The sequence below is a fragment of the Anopheles merus genome, chromosome 3L (genome assembly GCF_017562075.2).
Source record: "Anopheles merus strain MAF chromosome 3L, AmerM5.1, whole genome shotgun sequence".
In the NCBI taxonomy this organism is placed as follows: domain Eukaryota; kingdom Metazoa; phylum Arthropoda; class Insecta; order Diptera; family Culicidae; genus Anopheles; species Anopheles merus.
The window spans coordinates 18,795,059-18,818,067 of record NC_054085.1 but is presented as its reverse complement, the minus strand read 5'-3'; the positions used below and the strand labels follow the sequence as shown (position 1 = coordinate 18,818,067).

The 23,009-nt window shown below is 45.8% G+C and overlaps 1 protein-coding gene across 2 annotated transcripts in view; it reads right to left on the bottom strand.

Annotated features, from left to right (window-relative positions):
• Window positions 1-23,009, bottom strand: part of LOC121600374 — a 147,295-nt gene that overhangs the window by 116,907 nt on the left and 7,379 nt on the right. The window contains exon 2 of one of the 2 annotated variants that reach the window (XM_041928893.1): window positions 765-846. The exons of the other annotated variant lie outside the window; for it this stretch is intronic. The gene's annotated coding sequence lies outside the window, so the exon portion shown is untranslated. The remainder of the gene's footprint in view (window positions 1-764; window positions 847-23,009) is intronic. 2 annotated transcript variants of the gene reach the window in all.

Sequence of the window (23,009 nt, the reverse complement as noted above, 5' to 3'; positions counted from 1 at the left end):
GGAGTCGAAGAAGTTTTAGAAAACATTGAAGACAATTTTAAAAAATGTCCTAATATCTGAGGTTGAAATTATCTATTGAAGCAATGAATGTTGGGAAGTTGGGAATTACAACAATTCTGGGTGTTGTGTATCGAAGATAGATCCGGATGATAATTGTAATAAGTATATATTTCTATCAGATATAGAACCTAAGAAGTTGTCCTAAACGCTGGAGTAGGATAACTGGATTAGGAGCAAAGTCATCATAGTCCTAACATCTGATATCTGCAACAACATCTATTCAAGTAATCAATATCGTCCACAAAGATAGCTCAATAGCAAAATGGCAAACTATAAAATCCAGGACATTTTCAGTAAGATTCAGATGATATTTGTAATCACTGTCTGGTTCTACTGGGAATTAGAACTAAAGGACTTTCCTATACTGAAACTGCATAACTAAATTGATATCCTTAATACGACATTTTGTTTCTACGGTCATCCATGACGTCTCTTCAAGGCATAAATGTTTGGGACTTGGTTCATAGCTTGGACCAGAATTCACCAGAAACCTTCCACACAAAGCCTTCTATTTTCAAAGATTTCTTTGAATTCTTGGCAGAACTGAGCATTTCAGAACAGAAACCCACAACCCAAACATTCCCGGTCAAATAGCCTCACCCCAAGTTCCAAAAACACATCCAAAAGGCTACATTTCAACCGAACGGTTTCATGAATATATTTGCCTCCCATATTTAAATCTAGCTTCCCATCTAGCAACTCACCTGAATCGACAACTACCAGAAAAAGCTCACGCCAAAATTTGCTCCGCACGAACAACACTGCTACCGCAGCTCATCAAATCATCTGCAACGAACAGTTCGAGAAATGAAATAGATATGAGTTTAAAAAAAGGGTTAGCCTGTGAAATAAAAATAAGAAATAAAGAAAAAGCGCACGCCACCGATCTCCAACGGACTGTGTAAAAACCACAGTCGCTACAATTATTACGCCTGCATGCACGCTCAAACGCTTCTGAGTCTTCGCTCCAAACTCCTCGTCCTGCTCCGAGTCGCCTATCAGCTCTCTATAATTGCTGACTGACGTGCTAGCTCGGCCAATCTCGGAATCCTGTCACGTCACGCCCGTCCGAAAGCTGTCTAAATTTAGTCGCTCATCCCGCCTCCCCCACCGACCGCTGGCCCAGGCTGTCAGACGAAGAGCAGCAGGATTTCCGAGCCCGGGCTTTTGCGCGCACACACGAGAAATGGACACGGCCAATCCGAAACGAAACCAATGCCAGCCAGCCGGAATGGTATCGCATCGGAAGCGCGGAATCGGTACTACAATCTCCCAACACCATTCCATTGCAAAAGGTACGTGCCAACAAAGCGATAGAACGGTGTGGTCGTCGTCTCTCTGTGTGTGTGTCTGATTTCCGTGCCGTGACCGAAGCATAAACGCAGCATTCCTCGGCGCGCCGAGAGTTATTAGCATTTTAATGTGATTATCATCGTAAGAGCCAAATCAATCTGCCAGCAAATTTTCGTAGATTGGATCCAAATTTATTATGCTTCCCGCGCTAGCAGTGCTAGCGCGTCGTCTGCCACCACACGCGCCACCGCCAGCGATGGAACGTTTCTAGACGAAAGTCAGACGTAAATCGCTCGATTTTGTACGACCGGTCCGTCGTGCTGTGGCAAAAAGGGTATTAGCAGGACGGCGGTTATCCCTTTCAGGTGCCGGGCATTTCCGAACGTACACGAGCAGAAACGGATTCGGATTGACATCTAAATGAAAATATAATTATTATCCGGCGCATAGTTCTGGAAATTCTTGCCCGAGAGGCCCGCGGTTGGAAGGTGCGAGAACGGCAGACGGGAATGCTTAAGCCTGCAGGATAATCAAATAAGTCCTGCGAAAACAGACGCTGCTTTACCCGCATACAGAGCGCGGCAGGCTCCGTTCAGCAGTTTGCAGTTCTTTTTCACACTTCCATCGGCACGCATTTGTTCAGGCAGGCTCTAAATGTTTATGTTAATCATCGATGCTCGACGACTCGCAAGGCTTCGTTTCTAAGAACTTCTAGGAAGACATTTAATCTTTACCGTTTAGAAGAAGCAAATGGGCACAAAACACACAATGAGCCCAGTACCGTATGCTTATTATTGGTTGAGTACCTCAAGTACGGCCCAAGGAGAACAGCTAACCTGCTGCATGCATGTGCGCTTTTATGCATTGTGCAGCCACACAATCCCTGTGTTGTGTTGGTTGGCAATATGTTTGCCTTTGCATTATGCCCCAGGTGCTAAAGCGGGTCTCCGGGTGTGCTCAGTTAATTTTCAAACTCACACAAAAAAACAACCTCACAAAGAACCTAAACCCAAGTCTGTTAGGTTAGGTTCGGGTCGGGGCGTTGTACCAAGCGTTCTTGGTGAGGCGGTACCGTACAGCGTGCTAGAAATAAATCACCTCATCGTTCGATTTTCTCGTGAATTATTCACTTTATCCTTCGTGTTTTTATCCTCTATTTATACTCTCTTTCCCCGAAGCAAACAAAAAACCCTTGAAAAGAACACACAGACCCCAAAAAATGCCCGAAATGTAGTTCAAGGTGTGATTTGCACGATTTGTTTTGTTCCCCGGTTTGTTTTTTATTTAAGCAGCCCTCCCCAGTAATTAAATAACCGTCACACCGACCGGGTGGCATTAATTACGGGTAATTACACAAATATTAGAATGGTCCTTCCAGACGGTACGCCCGTTCGCCTGTGTGGAGAGAGGGGCTGCATGGAGAGGCGACTCCACGGAAAAATAAACCTCCAATTGCACGAACTGCATTTAGCCGAAAACCTTTCCACACAGACAACAGCAGGCAGTAGGGAAAAGAAGCAACGAAAATGATTAATTTGCAACATCGTCTGTAGCTCGCGTTTGCTATTTTATTCTCCCCCTCCCGTCAGCGTACGGCAAATTAGGTCCCGTTTTCCTTAGGTCACCCACTAATGGAACGCTTTTCGGCGCTTCGGGGAACGTGTTGCGGTCTGTGGAACGGGCGTCGTTCCTTACCATTTTGGAGGATGCACGAATTTCTGGGGCTTGCAGCAGGCCCGCCGAAAATTTGAAACAAAAAGCTCGTCCATTCGGGGGCACGGGATGGTGTATCGTCAGGCAGGGAATGGAGAATCGTGCATAAATTAGAGCTTTTTTGCACTAGAGCACGCCCCATTGCGAACGGGGCCTGTGCTGAAGGACGCCGGAGTAAATGCGCTCCCAGCACGACGGCGATGACGGTGTGGTGTTGCTCCAACTTGGGGAAGGAAGGGTACGCGCGCTAGGGTTTGCCGAAGTGGCCTCAACATCAGCCCTATAATTTGATGTCGTGAGAAAACACACGACCAACACATTCTCTCTCTCTGTGCCTCCAATTTGTACCAGTGGAGCTCCGAGCCGAGTTGGAAGTGGACAGAAGTGAAGTGGTTCTGGCGAAGCGAGGCAACTTCCAATTAGGATCTCACCTTGTGCACAAATCTGTTCACCGTCTCACCCGCGAAGCGGTGAACTTACACTGCTCATCGGTGTGAGAGAGTTTGAGGGAGCCGAAAAATTGAAAGCACCATCGCTCACCGGCTGCTACAAGAGGAGTTTGAATTTTGCATCTTCTTAAATCGGCACGATACAGGGTGAGACATGAAAAAAGGGGCGAAAACTTCTTCAAAATCTATGTTTCATCAATTACACCAACTGTTTTGTGTGTTGGTATATAAATAATAGATGATCCTAGATTATGAGATACTTACTTTTATCAACGACAGTCTTTGAACGAATGTCTTCATAAATAAATTTTAATAAGGATCATTCTTTTCGGCTGTAGCACATAGTTTGGATCATAACAAACCTTATGATCCCAAGTATTTGGGGTACGTATTCAAGACACCGATTCACAGTTTGGTATTGATTTTGATCACAGCTGGTGACTTCAAGACTCTTTCGGATTTTCAAGTATCTCCAATACAGGACCATGTCTTAGTGGATGTAGTTCACTTAGACTGGCCTGACCTGACCTGACCTGAGAATACCTATTAATTTTTTTTGTTGATTGAACAAATCAAACCTGACAACAGAGTCTCTTTGAACGAACTACTCATAGTTCATTCACATGGTATCTTGGCTCGGTAGAATCCAGAGAAATCCTTTATGGAAGTTTATATCTAGAAATTCTAAGAATAATGGCTCCTGCTCCTGATGACGGAGGACTATGTCTCAGTGAAATATCCAAAGATCCTTGTCGGAATGTTTTTTTGGACAAGAAATAGTCGCCAAATCGCATGATTACCTTTAACAACATCTTTGCAGGCATCAGGATGCTTCATATGTTTATAGAAATGTTTGCCAATATGGAATAGTAAAACGACTCTTCGCTTAAAATACACACCATAAAACATAGTGAAAACAATTTTTGCCTTTATCCCTTACCCACCCTGTACTACTACACAAAGGGTCCGCTCCTTGTGGGAGCCTTGTGATCGCTCACTCCACACTGAACCGGCCACCAGCCCAGTGAAGATAATCTCCTACAGCTTCTCGTCTCCGTGAACCTATCCGTGGCCAATCCGTAATTACATCGCCCGCAACCACACCACCGCAACCGCATCGAAACCACAGTGTACCTTCACCAGCACCAGCACCACCACCACCGATAGAGCCCACGGGGTTTTATATTATTTTGGCTAACCTCAATTAGAAAATGAGCATATTCGACACCAAGCCCGACCAGTCGATTCGATTGGATGCTGGAGAGCCCACCGATGTTTGTGGCTTCGGATTTGAAAGAGGAAGAGTGATTTGTTTTCTGCAATGGATGGCTGGCGTCTGCCGATGGATATCTGCCTCATCAGCGCCACAAAACTGCCACCAAACTATCGCGATGAAGATGTAGAGATCTAGGATTGCGAAACTAGCAGGCAAGGTGCGTGTGTACACACATGTGTGGGGCGGCGTATTTCTTTCGATTTAATCCGTCGCTCTGTTGCCACCGCAAAAGGCTAAAAGCTACCTTCTACCGTGTGGAGCTAAAGCCCGGTGGCAAAAGGCCACCGGGTAGGGTAGAGCCCGATAGACACTAAGCCCCACACACACAGCCTAATAACGTCTAAATGCTTCTCACTAGTAGCATTTTACTATGCTTTCGGTTGCGTAAGCGTTCACCATGTGCCGGTGAATATATTCACGCAGTCGGACGCAGGGAACGGACTGCCTGTGAGCGTCGATTTCGAATCGCTCGTGGAATCTGCCTCCAATGACGGTTTGGCGTTTCGCAATTACCACCATGTGCCGGGGCTCGGAAAGTGACAATGAGATTAAGATTATGGTGTCTAGTTTTTTGGAGCCTGCATCAACAATTTTCGACGACGTTACAAGGTGACTTTTAAATTGCTGTTTCAGATATCGAAGGGCAATCGGTGCGGAGTTGGGAATCGATTTTGTGTTGGATGAAGGGCGACATCGCAACGATGTCCAGACTTGATTTCTTATTGCATTTCTCATGATTGCTAATGCTCCCTCTTTCCAATTTCCATTTAGCTCTTGGCGCTTTTAAAGACACTATTCCACACAGCCACTTGTCCAGGGTATGATGGCTCACTGTATTCCCCGTACGCGACCCACTTGACCGTTCGCCACACCCTGCGAAAGCTCTATTACACACAAATGCACTTTGCGTTGGCAAGAAGATCGCGTCTTGAGTGCACACTTGAGCGAGCGAGCGAAAGGTTCGAAATCCGTGGAGTTCGATGAACCGAACATGCGATTACGGTTGGTCCAGCCCCTACCACACTACGATTCCAAACCCAATCCAGAATCCGATACAAAGACCATTTATCAACTTAATGCGATTTCAGTGCGCTCTGTTTAGCGGTGCAATTTCTTGTGCTTCATTGATAAACTAGCTCGTTCCATTAGCTTGCGTCGGCTAGTTGGGTGGGGGCTAATTTTCTACCTCCTTCGAACTTATCACAAAACGATTATGCCAACGGTTTATCACTGCTAAAGATAATGTGAGTATTATACACACACACACACGCATGCCGCACATGAATGGTAACTAACCATGGTGGTCCAGCGACCAGAAATTCCATCTCGTGTGATTGGCGATTTGCAGTGCGCTTTCCGGCAGTTTATGCTTCATCAGACGAATTACGCTTCATTCAAGCTGGGGGGGGGGGGGGGAATCATACCATTGCCTGTGCCTGATCGTAACAAACACACGCAGAGCGATCGCAAAGCGATTGTAAACACACCGAACAGTAAAAACAAAGGTAATTAAAGAAGGTAAATAAAAACGCCAAGCGAAACGAGACGGATTTACAATCACGCCGCTGTCCCGGAGACACGGAGCGCGATTAATGCAACCCCAGCCGGGATCACAAAACCAAAAGGGAGTGCACCTTCGCCATATGACGCCGCGCGGTGTGTCACACCGTTGGTGGGCTGCCTCCGGACAAAGAGTGCCATTTACCATTACCAAACGACGCAAAACAATCATGCAAAATAAAAACCCTCCGTTCAATTCTCCTTCGAGGCGCAAGCTATCGTAAAACACATGTTTCACCCGCTTCGCAACGGACCCGGGCGGATTAGTTCAGTGTGTGTGTGCGTGTCACGCCAAAACCATGCAAACATCGAAGCAACAGGAAATCTGGTTCTGGTGGCGACCGTGCGAATAAATATATCTTCCACTCGGTACTATAAAAGGCTGCCACACTTTACATCACGTTTGTCCGATCGATTCCAGATCCTCCACACGCCGTACGGCGAAACCGAATTCTCACCCACGATGGTGCGCGGTGGCCAGTGCACTTGTGATTCGTGCCGGTTGAGCCGAGCGGCTGTGAATGTGTGTGTGGTACTGGAGATGGCAAGAGCTTAGTGCTTGGCGGCCTCCACGCCAAATGCGACAAGCGGCCGTCAACCGGCGCGAATGCCATTAACACTGGCGTTAAAGCCAATGGTTCATCAGTCAGGCAAAGAACTGGCCCAGTGTGTGTGTGTGTGTGTTGGGCGTGAAGTGGCAGACAGCTCCAAACAGAGACACCGAGGGAGGCGCGAGACAGATTATATTGTACTTTATGGATGGTCAGGATTTGTGTCAAAATGTTGCTCAGACTCGCCCGCGTTTTGGAACGCGTCGTAATCGCCTTCGATGCCCGCCTGCCTGCCTGACTCTCGCCGACCACATAAGGGGATGGGAAGAAGGGATGGAATGTGATGAATCAGTGCCAGCAGAGCGCACGAGTTCTCGCCTTCGCGGTTTTGACTCTCCCTTTTTTCCTGATTTCTTGCCGACTTCTGCATCCGGAATTTGTGTCTTCCACCCGCATCGTCTGGGACTGGTGGTGGCACCGCTGTGTGAGGTCTTTCAGATACGTCCGGGCGGATTTTCCATGCAAACACACACACGCACACAGCTAAGTATAGGGCAAAACTCCAACGCTGTGTGCGCTGTTACCCGAGCACGAGCAGCTTAAACTTGTGAACAGAAGGCGCCCCAAAGGCACGATCGGAGAATCCGTGAAATATAACGTGATGGTCGGCGGGCTGACCTTGCCCCATAATGTGCACCACACCACCACGCCATCGTGGCACTGGATTCTGGAAGGTACCGGGCATGATAACCGTGGTACGGTATGCGCCAAACCACCCCCCCCCCCCCCCGGGCGCTCATGAAAAATGTAGCTCCAACCAGGATAAATTGAATAACACCGTACTGAAATCGAATAAAAAGGCGCACCACATCCCACCCACCCGACAATCTTCATTCCAAGGGTTCTTTTTTGTGTGTGTGTGTGTTTTGTTTTCTGACGGCACCGGGTCATGAGCAGTTGAACCATAACCGCTGTACTTGGGTGACTGTGTGTGCATGTGTTCCGGTGTGAGTTTGTATGTCCTTTTGGTGGTGGGAGTGTAGAAAAGCAGCACCCCGAAAAAAGCACATCTTTCACGGCTTTTTTTTGGTCGTCCTCCACACGATACGGTAGGACCCATTTGAGGTATGGGGAGTTCACCGTGTGAAGACCTTAAATTGAACAGAAACTTTGATTGTACAAAAAGAAGCCATGGCCGTGGTAAGGTTTGGTAAGGGTTTCCCCATTTTTTCACCGACTGACCTTTATTCGCATTGGCGTTCCGGTGTGTTCACGGGGCAAAAGTGAAATGTGAGTACGATTTTACGTGGTGCAAGCAAATGCAAACGGATTTTCATTGTCAGCAGGTTGAAATTTGCCCGGCGTTAACTTTTATTTGCAGTAATGAATATTAGATTTCACAGTCCCCACAGTTTCCCTGGCCTCCTCACGTAATGAAGTGTGCAGTGGGCCATCCCGGGCTGATTGGAAATGGTTTATCGATCACACAGTGATTTTGCTTGCCGCTAGAATTTTGTTATTTACATGCAAAGGAAATGGAATATTTGTGTTATCATGTATTTTAGCTGTTCATCGAATCGTTTCAGTGCTGCGAGAGGCTATAACGAAGAGGTTCCGGTCAGAGCACTTCTTCAACAGTTCTGGAACTCACCGAGGGTGTTTGGAGCACGTCGCAGAAGAACTCGCAGACTTAGTGAAATCCGTGTAAATGTAAAGAAGAGCAAACTATGATATCTAGAGCTTTTTTTAACTTTTCCAATTTTTTTAAAGAGAAGTTCTGATAAATGATGCTGATGCAATGCATTATGCAACTAAACCGATTTTGAGTATAAATATTAGCCATGTGACCTATCTGGCTCATCCAGAGTTGTTCAGGCTATCTTTACAGGGTTTTTCAAGTCAGCTCAACATCGTGACACTATTTTTCGAACACGTTAAGCGATTGTCAACATCGTACATACAATTCGAATCCGTAAACTCTTTTCGATTTGGTAACACTAGGTTTTTAACGCGTAAAATCCCAACTCGAATCTGGAAAATGTATAATGGATGACAAGACAGCCAACATACATTTTCCAGATTCGAGTTGGGATTTTACGGGTCCGAAACCTAGTGTTACCAAATCGAAAAGAGTTTACGGATTCGAATTGTAAGTACGATGTTGACAGTCGCTTAACGTGTTCGAAAAATAGTGTCACGATGTTGAGCTGGCTTGAAAAACCCTGTAATGAACAGAATCCTTCCTATAACTCTCCATATTTTCCCATTTCATAGGCCCTAAGCGCCTTGGGTAATAAATCCAAGCAAGGAGCTATTAGGACCAACTTGTAATTTACATTAAAGAAACTTAAAGTCTCTTGTTTAACTGACTAACAATGACCATGTTTCATAACAAAGATAAAATTCACATTATATATCATTAGGAACTGAAGAGATATCGACAGAAAAGTGTCGAGGTGATAACCACGTAGAATTTATGTATATTTCTGATTTCTGAATAATGTTTTTAGATCTAGCTTTACAGTGCTTTAGTTGTGGATGAAAGATCGGCAAGAAAATTAGGCCCAAAGGTACCTAAAGCAAATCCAGTCAAAACTTTAAAATTAAAAAAATACTCAACTACTCAAACAGTTTTCTATTCCCTAAGAAATTTGAATATATCAAAGCCGTAATTCTTCGTAATATTAAAATAGAGGTCAGCATTGAGCATGAAATATCTATGATGCAAGATCTTTGAAATACTTTGCTCTGATCCAGTTCTGACGAGAACTGATCGATTATCCGTAAAAGATCCCCGTCACTCTTCAATGTAACCAACACAAGCTAACTTCTTTCAAGGTTTTCTCGAAGACAGCGCTAAGCATGTCGTCACCTCCAACCTATCTGACAACTTATCTAATTCAAAATCGTAGTTCCCGATCCACACAGCCCAACCGTTCGTCACACCCCACCGTCGTCACACCAAATGATCAAACCGAAACAATTACCTTCCGCCGAGCGAGCACAAGGCCTATCTTGGAAAGTGAATCTACATTAAAAACCAACTCCAAAACCTTATCACTCGAGCCACAGCTCGCGCTAAACCACACACACAGATACAGCGAGCAAAAACAACAGAACCTCTGCATAGGCTAACGTCGTGCTATCCCTATCCCAACCCCCAACCAGCGAAACCCAAGAGAGTGGCACACATTTCTGCATTTAAGGCACAATTTGCCGAGGCACATCAAATTAAGCCCTCCTTTCCTGTAGCACCATCATTTCGCCCGTCTGCTGCCCGCACGTATAAATCGTAAAACTCGCTGGCACCGACGAAATCTGCACCGAAAAGTTGTGACCACCCGCCGCCTTTCTGGTCCAGCATTGCCTGCCCTGCTGCTGCTGTGTCGTAAATAGTGAGCCGAAATGCTTACCACCCTTAAAAGGATTTTCCCGCCCTCTACCGCCATCGCCGGCCTCTATTTGGAGCAGCATTTTTGCGCAAAGAAATGCTTGGATCCACCGGAAACACACACACACAGAACTATCGGCGAAAGGGAACTGTGGGGTCACTAAAGCGGAGACTTGGGAGCCGCTGGGAAACCCATTTGCAAATGAGATATAAGACAAAACTGACGGATTTATGGGTCAGGATCTGCTTTCGTACCTCTCCATCCTTTTTGGGCGATCCTCGCCTCGCCCGGTGGAGAGCACTTTTGGAGAATTCGACACGCTGACTAATGCCACTGTGGTCCTTTGCTGCTCACCTCAACCCCTTTCTACATGCCGCACATTCTCAGTCGCGCGGCCGTTTGGAATATTTCCTCCACAGCACGGTAAAATGAAAACTGGTAGTGGAGTAGTGTGTGAGTTTTTTTTTTGCTGAGAAGAAGTTCCTGTCTACCACGAAGGCAAGTTTTCGCCTCGCGCTCCAAAGCTGCTTTCATTCTCCCCCCCAAAACAATACTCTTGCCACGGTTGAACACCTCTTACAAGAACTCCGGAAAGGATTACGACGGTTGTTAGGAGGGTTTTTTCGGTCCTTTTTCTTTCTCCCTGCCACGCGGATCCCACTTTCGGGGGAGCAACATTTCCCAGAATGAACGTCCGTGATGTGGTGTTGCTTGCTGGCTTTCCATTTTTCTCCCCATGTTAGCCCCGCACACAAAAACAACATTTGGAAATAGGAAAATTCACCCATTCTGACCTTTGCACGGGCCCGTGCCTTCCATCTCTTCGCACGGGTGGAGTGTTCGGTGCGAAAAATGGGCAAAAGTATTTGCGTTTTCCACTGCTTCCGGTTTGGCCGAGGACGACGACGATGACGACGGCTGTCTGATGCTGCTGCTGCTGCTACTACTAGCGTTTGCTCTCCACGCTGAGCCAGAAAGTGCAGAAATGAAACGATGCAAACACACAACGGGGAGAACTCCAGCAAGCAACGAAATGTTGACCGTAATGCTCGTCCCGCTCAACATCTCCACCGCACGCTCGGAACGAATCGTTACGCTTAAATGCATTTCTCGACTGCAGCAGTACTACACACTACACAGAAAGACGCGGGGAGACCGATGGTTTATGGCGGTTAATTTTAGCACCCGGCGCATTACCCCACACGCTGTCAGAACGGGGACCATCAGGATACAAGCACACCAACGGGAGTAGGACTTCAGGAATCGGCACAGCGATGATAACACAGCCTTCACTCAGCGAAGCTGAAGGTCAAATCAAAAGCATGAAACGGGGGGAAATAAAAGCTCCACCAAACGGTTGGTACGTGATGGTTGCTCGTTGCGGGTTATTTATGAAAGTCTACCGACCGACCACCAGCATTAGCTCTCTTTCACTCGGTCGCTCTTTATTATACCCACTTCCTCCGGTCCAATTCGTCCTTTGACGATACGGCCGTAAAAGGATGTCTATCATCTAATAAGGATGCTCCCCGCTCTCTCTCTCTCTGTCTCTCTGTCCGACTTGGACTTGGAGCAAACAGTGAACATCAAAACCTCTCGGCTAAGGCTCGCAGGACGCCACTGCACAGAAATCACGAAACAGCCGTTCCTCCGGATGTTATGTTAATGAAGCTGCAAAGTTTTCACTAAACGATGAGAGACAGAGGATGTGTCCCATCCCTCATCTCCGTTTGAATCTCGCCTTTTTTTTCGCTTCTTTCTCAAACAACAACAGCAACAACAAAAAATCGCTTCCAAATCCTTTAATGCCCCCGTTGGTGGTAGCATTCATCTTTTGTCGAGATTTTGTTTGTCTTGTGTCGCTTTGGTTTCCCGAATGTGCTGGAGGGCACCATTTACAGAAGGAAACGCTCCCCTACTCCCGAGGAAGGGGGGTAGCAGTTGGAAAGTGGAAATAACTCCTTCGCCCGAAAGATCCAACTAGCGCGAGGCAGGGAACGGTGGAAATCCTTTTTTGCGACAGAGAAAAACAATTTCCTCTCGTGACGAGCGCGCGCGCGCTCACGCTCGCGCCCTGGTCCGACCGGGCAGAAAGTAATTAGCTGGATGTGCAAATAGCGCTGCAATTACGGGGTTGAGCTCGGGCGTTCAGGGAAACGGCTGAACTTTTCCACCGCTTGTCCAAGCAGCGCACAGGGAGGACACACGCGAAAAGCCTCGGGAGATCGGGTTGTCATAAACTTTTTCCCTCTGCCAACCGAAGCAAAGGCAGGGCCAGCGCACGGGGGAAGCGAAGAGTTGGCCGCACACATGTGTGACAGCAAACAAACGCGATAGCAGAGATCCTGGAGCAGCAACACACAAAAAAACTGGAAAGGGGAACGAAAATAAAACTTTCGTGATCGTCGGAAAAGCTGCGTACAAGCTGCTCCGCCACCGTAAAGCGTATCGTACCGCCTCGTTCTCCTCTCTTCGCGTAGGATAAATAAAGTTAGCAGCCAATGCTGCTGCCGCACTGTAAAATGGAGCTTTATCCGGGGGGCCGGGGTAGAATATGAATGTTAAACAATAATTGGGGATGGATGGAGCAGGAAAAGTTGGATTTGAATTTCGTGCGACTTTTGAAGCGTATTGAAATTTGATCTGAAATATGGAACGCTTTAAAGTAAGAAAACAGCAGTTGGGTGTTAAAACTCGGAGGAAATTGTCATGACAAATACAGCAAATGTATAGATAGTGCCTTTTATAAGCCTGTGCCTTCATAGTGCCTATAGTAACAGTTTTTATGTGGAATTTGACAGTTGGCGATTGAAATCATTTCAAAACGTCAAACGAAAGCCTTATGTTTTCAGCCTATATTATTCTTGCCTGAAAAAATAGTTAAAAGACAACGATTCTTCGCAGGCTCCAACAGGTTTTGCTCAAATTTTGTCAAGAACACAGTTAAACATAGTTCAAAACGATGTTTACAATGTATTTAAAGTATTATCAATCATTTCAAACAAAAAAACGGAAACAGAATGCAGGTTAGCTATAGTTGTTCAAGTTCACAATTGTCGAAAACCAATATTTGGGAATGTAACTACTATGATGCATTGAAAATTCAGTAATAAAAGTCACTTAAACTAATATTTTCTCATAAAAATGCCCAAATTTACATATCACTTTTACTTGGGTACAAAAACCGACGTTTGAAGTTCAAATCAAAGTTTGTTTTTCTGTTCATCAAAGAATTGATTCAATATGTTCATCAAATCCATCAATCTATCAATCTATCTATGTCATAAACTAATGACATTCAATGAATTTTCACTATTTTCATAGCAACAGCCATCAAAACTCTGTTTAGCATTCCAGTAAACTTAAATTCATACAGATTTTCTCAACTTTCAAGACAATAAACATACCGTATGAGCATTTTACCAACATCATGGGTACAGACTATCCTTGATATACAACTTCATTTAGGACCTAAAATGCGCCCAAACGCAGTGTAACACGAAATATCCGTATATTAAATATCCGTCATTATATCATGTATATCAAGATTGCAACGCAGTTGAAAAGTTATAAACTAGAATATCGTGTAATTAAACACTACAATGTGTGTTTTTTTATTAAGATTTTACACAAAATATGATTATTTAGATCTTTCATTAGTCAAAAAATGACAACTTTAAAAGGCAAAATCAAAATCATTGTTTGTCGAGGGTACTACAGTATAGTACCCAATGAATATTGTTATGATTAAAGGTAAAGCAGGTTTGATTTTGTAAGATGAAACACATTTCAAATGGAATTTAAGTACAATAAAAGACACCTGTACCATTAACATTTGTCTCCTAGCTGCAATGGCACACTTCTCCCAATTTTCCAATTTTTGTTGATGACCCAAAATGAATGATGCTCCATATTTTCCCCATGTCGACATCTCGAAACGGGAGGAAATCCTACGCAGCGGTAGTTCCCGGGGATCCGAGAGTAAAAGTGAATTGTTTACTGTCACATCCCCCGGTCTGCCTAATGCACCAACGCAGCACGACGCACTGCACCGCATGTGATGATTAGTGGCGGCGTGCGCATGCCGCGGTCGGTAAATTAGCTAATGAAATCTACCGACTCTCCCTACTCCCCATCTCCCACCCGAAAAAGGGCCATACAACGTGGCGGGAAAGTGTGTCTCGTCCCTCCGCGTAGTCCGCGTGCACAACAATAAACAACTCCAAGTTGCGCAACCGACCGACCGACCGAGACGGTGCGAAAAAGCGGAAACCCACCGGGAGGCGGCGAACTCTCCGGCACAGTATGTCCAATTCGTTGTAACGACAAACGGTCCGAAACCTGACACCTTGGCCAACACGCGGCGTGACTTCGGGCGCGCTCTGCCACACGCACAACATGCTGGTACCATCCCAAAGCGTTGTGAAACGGACGCTGAAATATGTCCCAAGAGAACCGCGACCGACTCGAGAGGAAGAGTTACGATTGTGACCGGAGCGATGTAGAGAAAGGGTACCCTCGAGTGGGGCTACGGATGGCCATAGTTCACACCATCCCCGGGCTGTAGGAAGGGGGATGTGATTAGCATGGAGTTGTCGGCATGCATCCAGGATGCAACGGACCGACCGACGCTACACGCTAGGCACTCCACAAGTGGGCCTGGGAAGCACGAAGGTAAGACCGACTCAGGAAGAGGGGCAACTTGGCACGATCTGGCCAGCCCTAACGAAGTCTTCGTTAGCAGACCGTGGTATTCCATTGCATAAAACGCTGCCCCGGCGCTCACGCATTCCGCACACCGTACGAACCGAACCTGCAGGCTACAGAGACCCAGGGGTTTGGCCCCGGTTCGGACCTTCACCGGTGCAAAGGTCAGCGGCGCCGTAAAGCAGCATCGCGTTGTGTCCATTCTTCGCCCTGGCCCTGGCTAAAACGCTAACGAGAGCCGCAAACGTAATCGAGACACGATTTGTACCACGACCGGTGGACCCTTAACGAACGGGGCAGAGACTCCCAAACTTACATCATCGGAGCAGACGGAGTGAAAGACGGTTCCCCGGTCGATCACGGGCGACATGACGAAACGATCCAGCGCCTCGCGCATGGAAAGGGAAAGCTTACCGCGATCAATCGATCGATCGAGCGAGGTGCAAATGAAGAACTGACTCCTACCCGCGCGGGGTCCTTTTTTGGAAGTCTCCGCCACGCGTTCTCCCGGCTCACGGGAGCGAAGGTAGGGAATACATTTCGCACTATAGACGCGCCCCGACAGTCGACAAATGGATTGGGGGGAGGGGGAGGATTTTTAAAAATAGACGGGCTTAAATAAGGGACTGTCTTTTGCCTGTGTGTGTGGGGACAAACGGAGTGAAACCATAAACAATTTCTTCCAACCGGATTACAAGCTAAAGCCAATTTAAGCCTTTTACGTACTATTGATTAATGTGAGTGTGTGTCTGTCGAACAGAGCGACACCGAAACGGGTGTGAGCCGGTTCGTTTGGTAAGACGACACAGCGTAAAGCCCCAATTGTCACAGAACATGTCTCGTCTTATTTATGTAAACTAAATGAGTAACAAAAAAAAAGAAAGAACAAGAGCGGGTTAACTCGTCGTCTGCAAAAAGGTCACCACAAAAACATGGGCGAGTGTGTGTATGGGCGATGTGTAATATGAGCTGATATTACGGCGATAAATCTGCGCTTGTTAGCATGGTGCACAGTTCTGATTTCGTAACCACCATTTCGGGGTCGGGTTGCCGAAAAGAAAGCATTCCACAGCAGATGTTTTGGTTTGAATTTTGTTTTTAATTAACAGTGATGTGCTTCAAAATGGGTTGATTTATTAATTATTATAGTAGATCATGTAATGTCATCTTGATACACGAGGTCGTAGTCTATAGAATCACATATTCTATAACGCAATTTTGAACATCAGGATGTACGGCACCTCCAAGATAAGAACAAGATCACTCAAGGTCACTCAAGTTCTTAACAGCATTTATTAAGTTCTCAGGATTGATTTCCTGAAGATGTTATCAGTACTTATTACCTAAGCTTCAACCTGACACATCTTCTTACTCTAAGTGGATAATCTAAAAGAACTTTATAGAATACGTCTTCCGATAGACAAATGATACGTCCAGTTCATAACAACCTAGAAAGATCCTTTCGAAGCATTTTCCTCTAGAACCTAATAGAAAGGGTTTTATTATATTTGGACAACTATTTGAGTTCATTTCTTGGAGGCATAGATGACTACTGAAACAGGGGTTCCTACGAAGATCGGGTTGCTGTAGATGTCACATAATAATTTCTGGATGTATCTCTTTAATCTGTGTATCTGTGTTCGAGATACGCTGTATCCTTCCAAGATGTCCTACAGACAACTAATGTCTATAACATCAGTTAATGACCAAGATCTTGATTCACTTATAAAAGATGGTTCCCACCTCTGAGTCACGAATGGCATTCGCTACACCCAAATTATATAAAAAGTAATGCCTTGCGTCACCTTTGCTTACGAAGTAATATCAGTTTAAAATTCAAAGGTAAACAAACTCTCAGTTTGGTCTATTTTATTAACGATGTGTCCTGGTGTACGTTATCCATCAAGTCATCCCTTAACTCTCTTCTGCTCATCGTAATGGCTCTCTTTTCTTGTAAATTATAGACCTAATGTCTGTAGAATACCCAAACAACCAGCCAACCAGATCGTCCCAACGCAAAACCCACAATAGATCATTCATCGGCAATCCGTGTCAGACAACTTATTTACAACGCTGAGCCTCACATAACTTGAAGCAAAAAAAAAGGGCACAACAAACAAACGTTCTAATGTTTCACCCGCTCGCTTCGTTTCACTGCTAATACCGAGAAAAATGACAATCTAAACACCGCGCGAGGTCGTGCATCATTGGACCATCAAGCGTCGCGTAACACAAGATGCAGCGGCAGCAGCAGCAGGAAAAAAGGAGATCCCAAACGCCAGCTGTGCACAAATTGTCACCAACCGAACGCCAGAGCCTTTCGCTCTGTCTCTCAGCTTTCACCGCCGGCACTCGAAACCGACGCGCAAAAATGCCAAACATGCCCGCCTCGGTCCATGAAATTCTATGCCTGCTCTCCACCAGGCTGATATGTGTGCACACCACTGCCCCGTTGGCAAAGTGAGTCCGCAGAGTCTGTGGTCAAGTTTTGCCTGCTACTACTAAAGACATCCCTAGCCGAGGGGTAGAGCACAACAACAAAAAACACGCGACTCGTAAAAAAGAGTGTTATGATATTCGCCTTCTTGCAGATGCACTACTATCTGGCGAGGGAGGTGGGGCCGATGTCGCGTGGAAAACAGTTCAACACAACACACGAGGGCGCACAGTGCGGCACAGAATGCGGCGACGAACGTAGAGCCACACAACGCAAATCCCCATAAATTGTGTGATATATGAGTAATACATGGGAAAGACAGGCCCGGGTTTTCGCGCTCAACCCTCTCTCTCTCCCTGTGCGCAAAACGCCCGCGTTTTTTCGCACCCCATGTTCTTTTGTTCCGCCCTGACGCAGGCCAGACCGAAAGCTTCACTTAGTTTCAGTGCCTTTTAAGCCGCCACACAGCCCATGCTCAGGCGCAACCGAAACCGCGTCCGCATTAGTGAACATCCGCTCCTGTCCACCCCAAGCAGCCTCCGAGACCAATAAGTTCTTGCAGTGCAGAACGGGTTGGTGGGTTCGCTCTTGTCGCAATATTTGCCCGGGCCCAACGACGACACCGAACGGCAAAAACACACAGGGATTTGGTTCTCGCGATGGCGAATGGCTGACAAAATAAGAAATACAACACGCACCCTCTCCCGTCCCGTCAGCTGAGCGTGGCGAAGAAATTGCGAAACCATTGCGAAAATAGAGAGGCCCGGTGCACGATGGTGCCTGGATGGTCGGTGCACGTCAACGGAAAGAGTTGGAAGTTCCCGCTTTTTTTTCGCTTTGGACTGGGCGAAACACTTTGGGAAAAACGGAAAGGAAACACCAACGGCGCGAGCGAGCGAGCGAGCGGAACCATGGTTTGATTGGAGCTTATGAGTTTCACCGTTCAATCTGTGCGGTTTGTGCTTCCACTGGGTGCCGGATCGGTCGATTGGGGTGGTGCATGTATCACACACACACAGCACAGCAGCATCATCATACGGTTCCATTTTGTCGGTTTTATCCCGCTGAGCGCATCTGTAACGCTGCGCTGCAAGGTCGGAGGGGCGCTCCAACTAGCTAAGGGAAGGTGTGTAAAGTTTGTGGCTGCGCTTAAAGTCGATCGCGGAATCGCGTAATATGCTGTAAGGCTTTGGCACGTCTGTTTTTTTTGGAAACGAAAATGGATTCGGCCGCCTGCGGAGTCGAGCTGGAGGGTGGCAATAAATAAATACCGAGTTCGATCCACCAAGGGAGGGAAGCATGTGACCTGGGTGTTGCAGGCGACCCCCGGCTTGCTAAGACCTTGTTACAGCACTTTAAGCGTATTTGTTGATTTTTCGCGCTGATCCACTTTGGCGCACGGTGCACGAAAATGGGGCTTTGTGGGTAGTAAATAGTTAAACAAAAAGCTGTATCAATTATGGTGTGGTGTTGAGAACATTTAAAAACTGCTGCATCAACTGCACTGAACAAGTGTTGCATCTAGTGTGTTTAACATATAAAAACATTTAACCTAGTTCCGTTGTCGTTTTGCTTCAATTTTGGGCACATTAAATATTCATCCAATTATTTGAAATTGGGCACAAAGTTAGAGATACTGGTTCACTTTCAATGCCCGTCCCGATAAGTCGGCCTCGTGGTAAAATCATCAAGTTGTACGACCGAGCAACAATACTCGTCATGAGTTCGCTTCTCATCTGGACCCGATCAAGCGATCGATGATGATCGAAGGTCTTAAATCATCAACTTCTGTCAATGAAATAAGGATGAAGAATTTTGAATATTTTGACACATTTGGTAAGTCAGTTGGTTTCATTCACACGAAGAGAACACTTATCCTTTTTGTCGTAAATTAATAAGACTTCTTCTTTTGTCAAGGATTTTGTTACGATATTTTCCAACTAACTTTCGATCAGTCACTAGTGAGCACAAAGACTAAATTTAAGCACACGAAAATTAAGAGTGAGATGTGTCACAAAAAAGTGAGGCAGTAGTATGCAAGGAGTGTTTAGTGAGTTATAACGTGAGTTATTGGAAAGATTGAGTTACTACAAAGACTTATTTGAATAGAAAAAGAATCGCTATTAGGCACCAAGACTAGTAGTTTGACCAAGAAAAGAATGAGTCCATGTGGAAATTTGAATGACTAGTAAGTTGAATCGCAACGAAATGTGTCAATTATAGAGTCACTAACACTCAATTCAATACATTTACACAAAACTGAGTCGCTACGTCATCTTGCAGCAATGTAATGATGCATTTTCAATGTGAACCTGAAAATATATGCCACTCCCGTACTTTCATTATATCAACCTAGAAGCATGATTCAAAATCCACACAATTCGTCTCGTGCAAAGCCAGCAAACCATACAATGTTAACAAATATTATTGACAAACCAACAATCAAGCATAAGATTGTTCAAACGGATGCGGTTAAGAATGGAGGCTTGGATATAAAACTAACCAAAGAAAAAAACCACACAAACCATTTGCTTCAATCCAACGATTCTTCGCTATTTGCTGGAGCATCGGTCTGTAATTCACATGTTCTTCTATTCCCGTTTATTTCTCCCCTTTCACCCCTCCCTCCAGGAACGCCGCACATCCCCACGGGAGCTTTGAAACCCCGCAAACGATCTACACCGGTTTTCCGGTTTATTTCTTTGCTACCTTACCTCGCCATTTTTATCTAGGCGGGTCGATTTCAATTCCGAAACCACCTTTCCCCATTGCGCACTGTGCCGGCCAGGCAAACCGGCACGACGTACCGAAACGACCGACAGCGCTCGCTTCCTCCACAGCGCATCGGAAGCGGCAACTTTTCGCGGATTATGAATCGATTGCATTTCGTTTACTTTGTCTTATGTGCGCGCTTCGATGCAACCGTGAGGAGGACACGATTCTTCTTTCTAGCTCTCTCTCTCCTCATTCTCTTTCTTTCATACGACACAAGCGCGGCGAACGATGCATATTCGTTCGAGGCTAGTGAATATGCCCAATCACATGGCATGCAGCAGACAAAGCGTGAGCACCGCGTACAGCAGCGGTGAAGGTGACGCCACGCTGGGTATGTGCAAACAACCGTCTCTTCCCCCCGGCCAGCTATTGATATCGGCACCCATATAGGCTTGATCTAGCGCATCTCCCACCCCCCTTATGGAGGGGAGGGATGGTGGTGGTGGTGGCCAGGCAAGAGAAGAGCGTTCTCTTCTCGGTGCGCTTTTGTACGCGCCCCTGAATCACTTCGCGCTTTACTAGCTTTTGCGTAACACGTTCTAAGGACGTGGTCGCCATAAAAGAATAAAGGAGAGGCTGCCCATCCACCGTCAACCAGGACCACCACCCCAGAGCAAATGATAGATAAATGGAAGCGCTTGCGAGAATGGATTTTTCTCGTCCAATTTTACGTCCGCCCTTTTCACGTGTGCAGGAGGAGCAAGGAAGCTAGCAAAGAACGGTGAACCTTGTTGCTCCAATCTGTGTCTTCTACCTTCCGGGATGAGCGTTACATTCGCCCTGGTGGTCTCACCATCCCGTACTGCTGCTGCTGCTGCTATGTGCATGTGCAGTGGCCTGATTTTGGATTTTATTTCGTATGCATGTGTGCGCGTGTGGTACGACGATACGTGACCTGCGCCCGGTTGCACAGGGCGCAATCAAGGTTAGCTGGAAAAAGCTGCGAAGACGCGTTCCACCTTCTGCATGGAAAGGAAATGTGTGGAGAGTGGAGAAAATTACTTAGCCACTTTTGTTTTGTAATGAACACCGAGAAGGGGAAACCCGCGGGAGCGGTGAAACGAAAACGGTTGGCCCACAAACCATTTCCGCGCCTCGAAAGCTCATTCCAGCGCGGCGTTTGTTAGTCTTCAAAAAAAAAAAACGGGGGCATTCTTCAAGCAAGCGGAGTGGTTTTTCTCTAGTGCGAAGAACATCTTCGGAGCCAAATCCCGTCACTACTCTCGCTTGCTAGGGCACTTGCATTTGCACACCGCACCCGGTATCTGTATCGAGTGACACCGAGTCCCTTCATCGACGACGAGCGGAACGAGTCGAACAAATCTCCACACTCGCTTCGTCGTTTGGAGAGGCTAATTGTTCCGTACGGGTGCATTCCCGGGGATTGCGATAGGATTGATGAACCCCGGTGATGGGTGTTGGGTTACAGACAGGAGAGCTGTGTGCTGTAGAAGTATCATTGTGCGAATGGCGATGGATTATCGGGGTACGGCGCACGCATCTCTTCAACAGCTGAGCGAGCTGAGAGAAATCAACATTATGGGAGTTGAAAGGCAGGAAGACGAGGGTTTAGTACGGGCCCCATTGGTATCTGGTGTCCCTGGGTATTAATGGACTGTGGAGATTTAGATTGATTGGTTGAATGAAATTAAATCTGGGATTTGTTTTAGGTCTGTCGGAAGAGTTGGAGAGGATCCTGAGATATTTAATAGGGTTTAATTATTTCTTCATTTTCAAGTTTGTAGCTTGAAACAATGGATGATACCTCAAATCACTGGTTGCAAACTGATACTGAGACACATCAGTATATCTGCAAGCAAGAATGGGAGTATTTGGGGTAGGAATTAAGTACAGGAACATCCTTTTTATATAAAGATTTTGAGGAATTCAATAAAATATATATTATAAAAGGAATGCAGAAGCGTTTGCCGGTTCAATTAATTATAAATCTCAGCAATTCCAGATATTACCTACCGATATTACCTTCAGTATTAGTCTTTGCTGGTTAAGTACACAACTGTAGACAGAGAAGTTGCTATGCATCAGATACTTTCTATGTTCTAACATGCGTTGTGGAAAAGCCTCTAAACAATACTGAATGAATAAAATTCCGAAAGGCTATGCACAAGAAATTACAAGGTATGATTTCTTCTGATACGTCAAAGATCTCGAGGCTCTAAACAATATTGAATTAATGAAATTCTGAAAAGCTACGCATAAGAAATTACAAGGTATGATTTCTTCTGATAGATCAAACATCTCAAGGCTATGAAACTCTATTGCGTCCTTAGTATCTGGAATTGGTCTGACAAAAGATGTTTGGATGACATTTTCCAAAAACTTCAGAAGCTGGGTAGATATTTTGTGGATTCGAGATTAGACAAAATTCCTACATTTCCTAAATCCCTACTTAAAATGATGAACGACTAAGCATTTATGCTCGTGTCGCTTTCTTGGAACATTCTCGGAAAATTTGCTTCCCAGAACCACTTCGCACAACTTCCCAAAAACCCCATCCCAATGGCATGACAAAAACACACCCGGCCAAAAACGAATTAATGCATAGGACCTTTTAAATAACGAATATTCCATAACAACAGCAAGGCTATCGTCTTAGGCTAAATTAAAGGTAAAACCTTAACCCAATCTACTGTTTAAGGTTTTCAGAATTGGAACGAAATTACATCTAAAACATTCGTGTAGTGACGCCGAAATTATGAACTTCCAATAAGACCGTCAACGATCAGTGTGCAGCACTGAAACGAAGAAGAAAAAAACCAAATTACATGACAACTA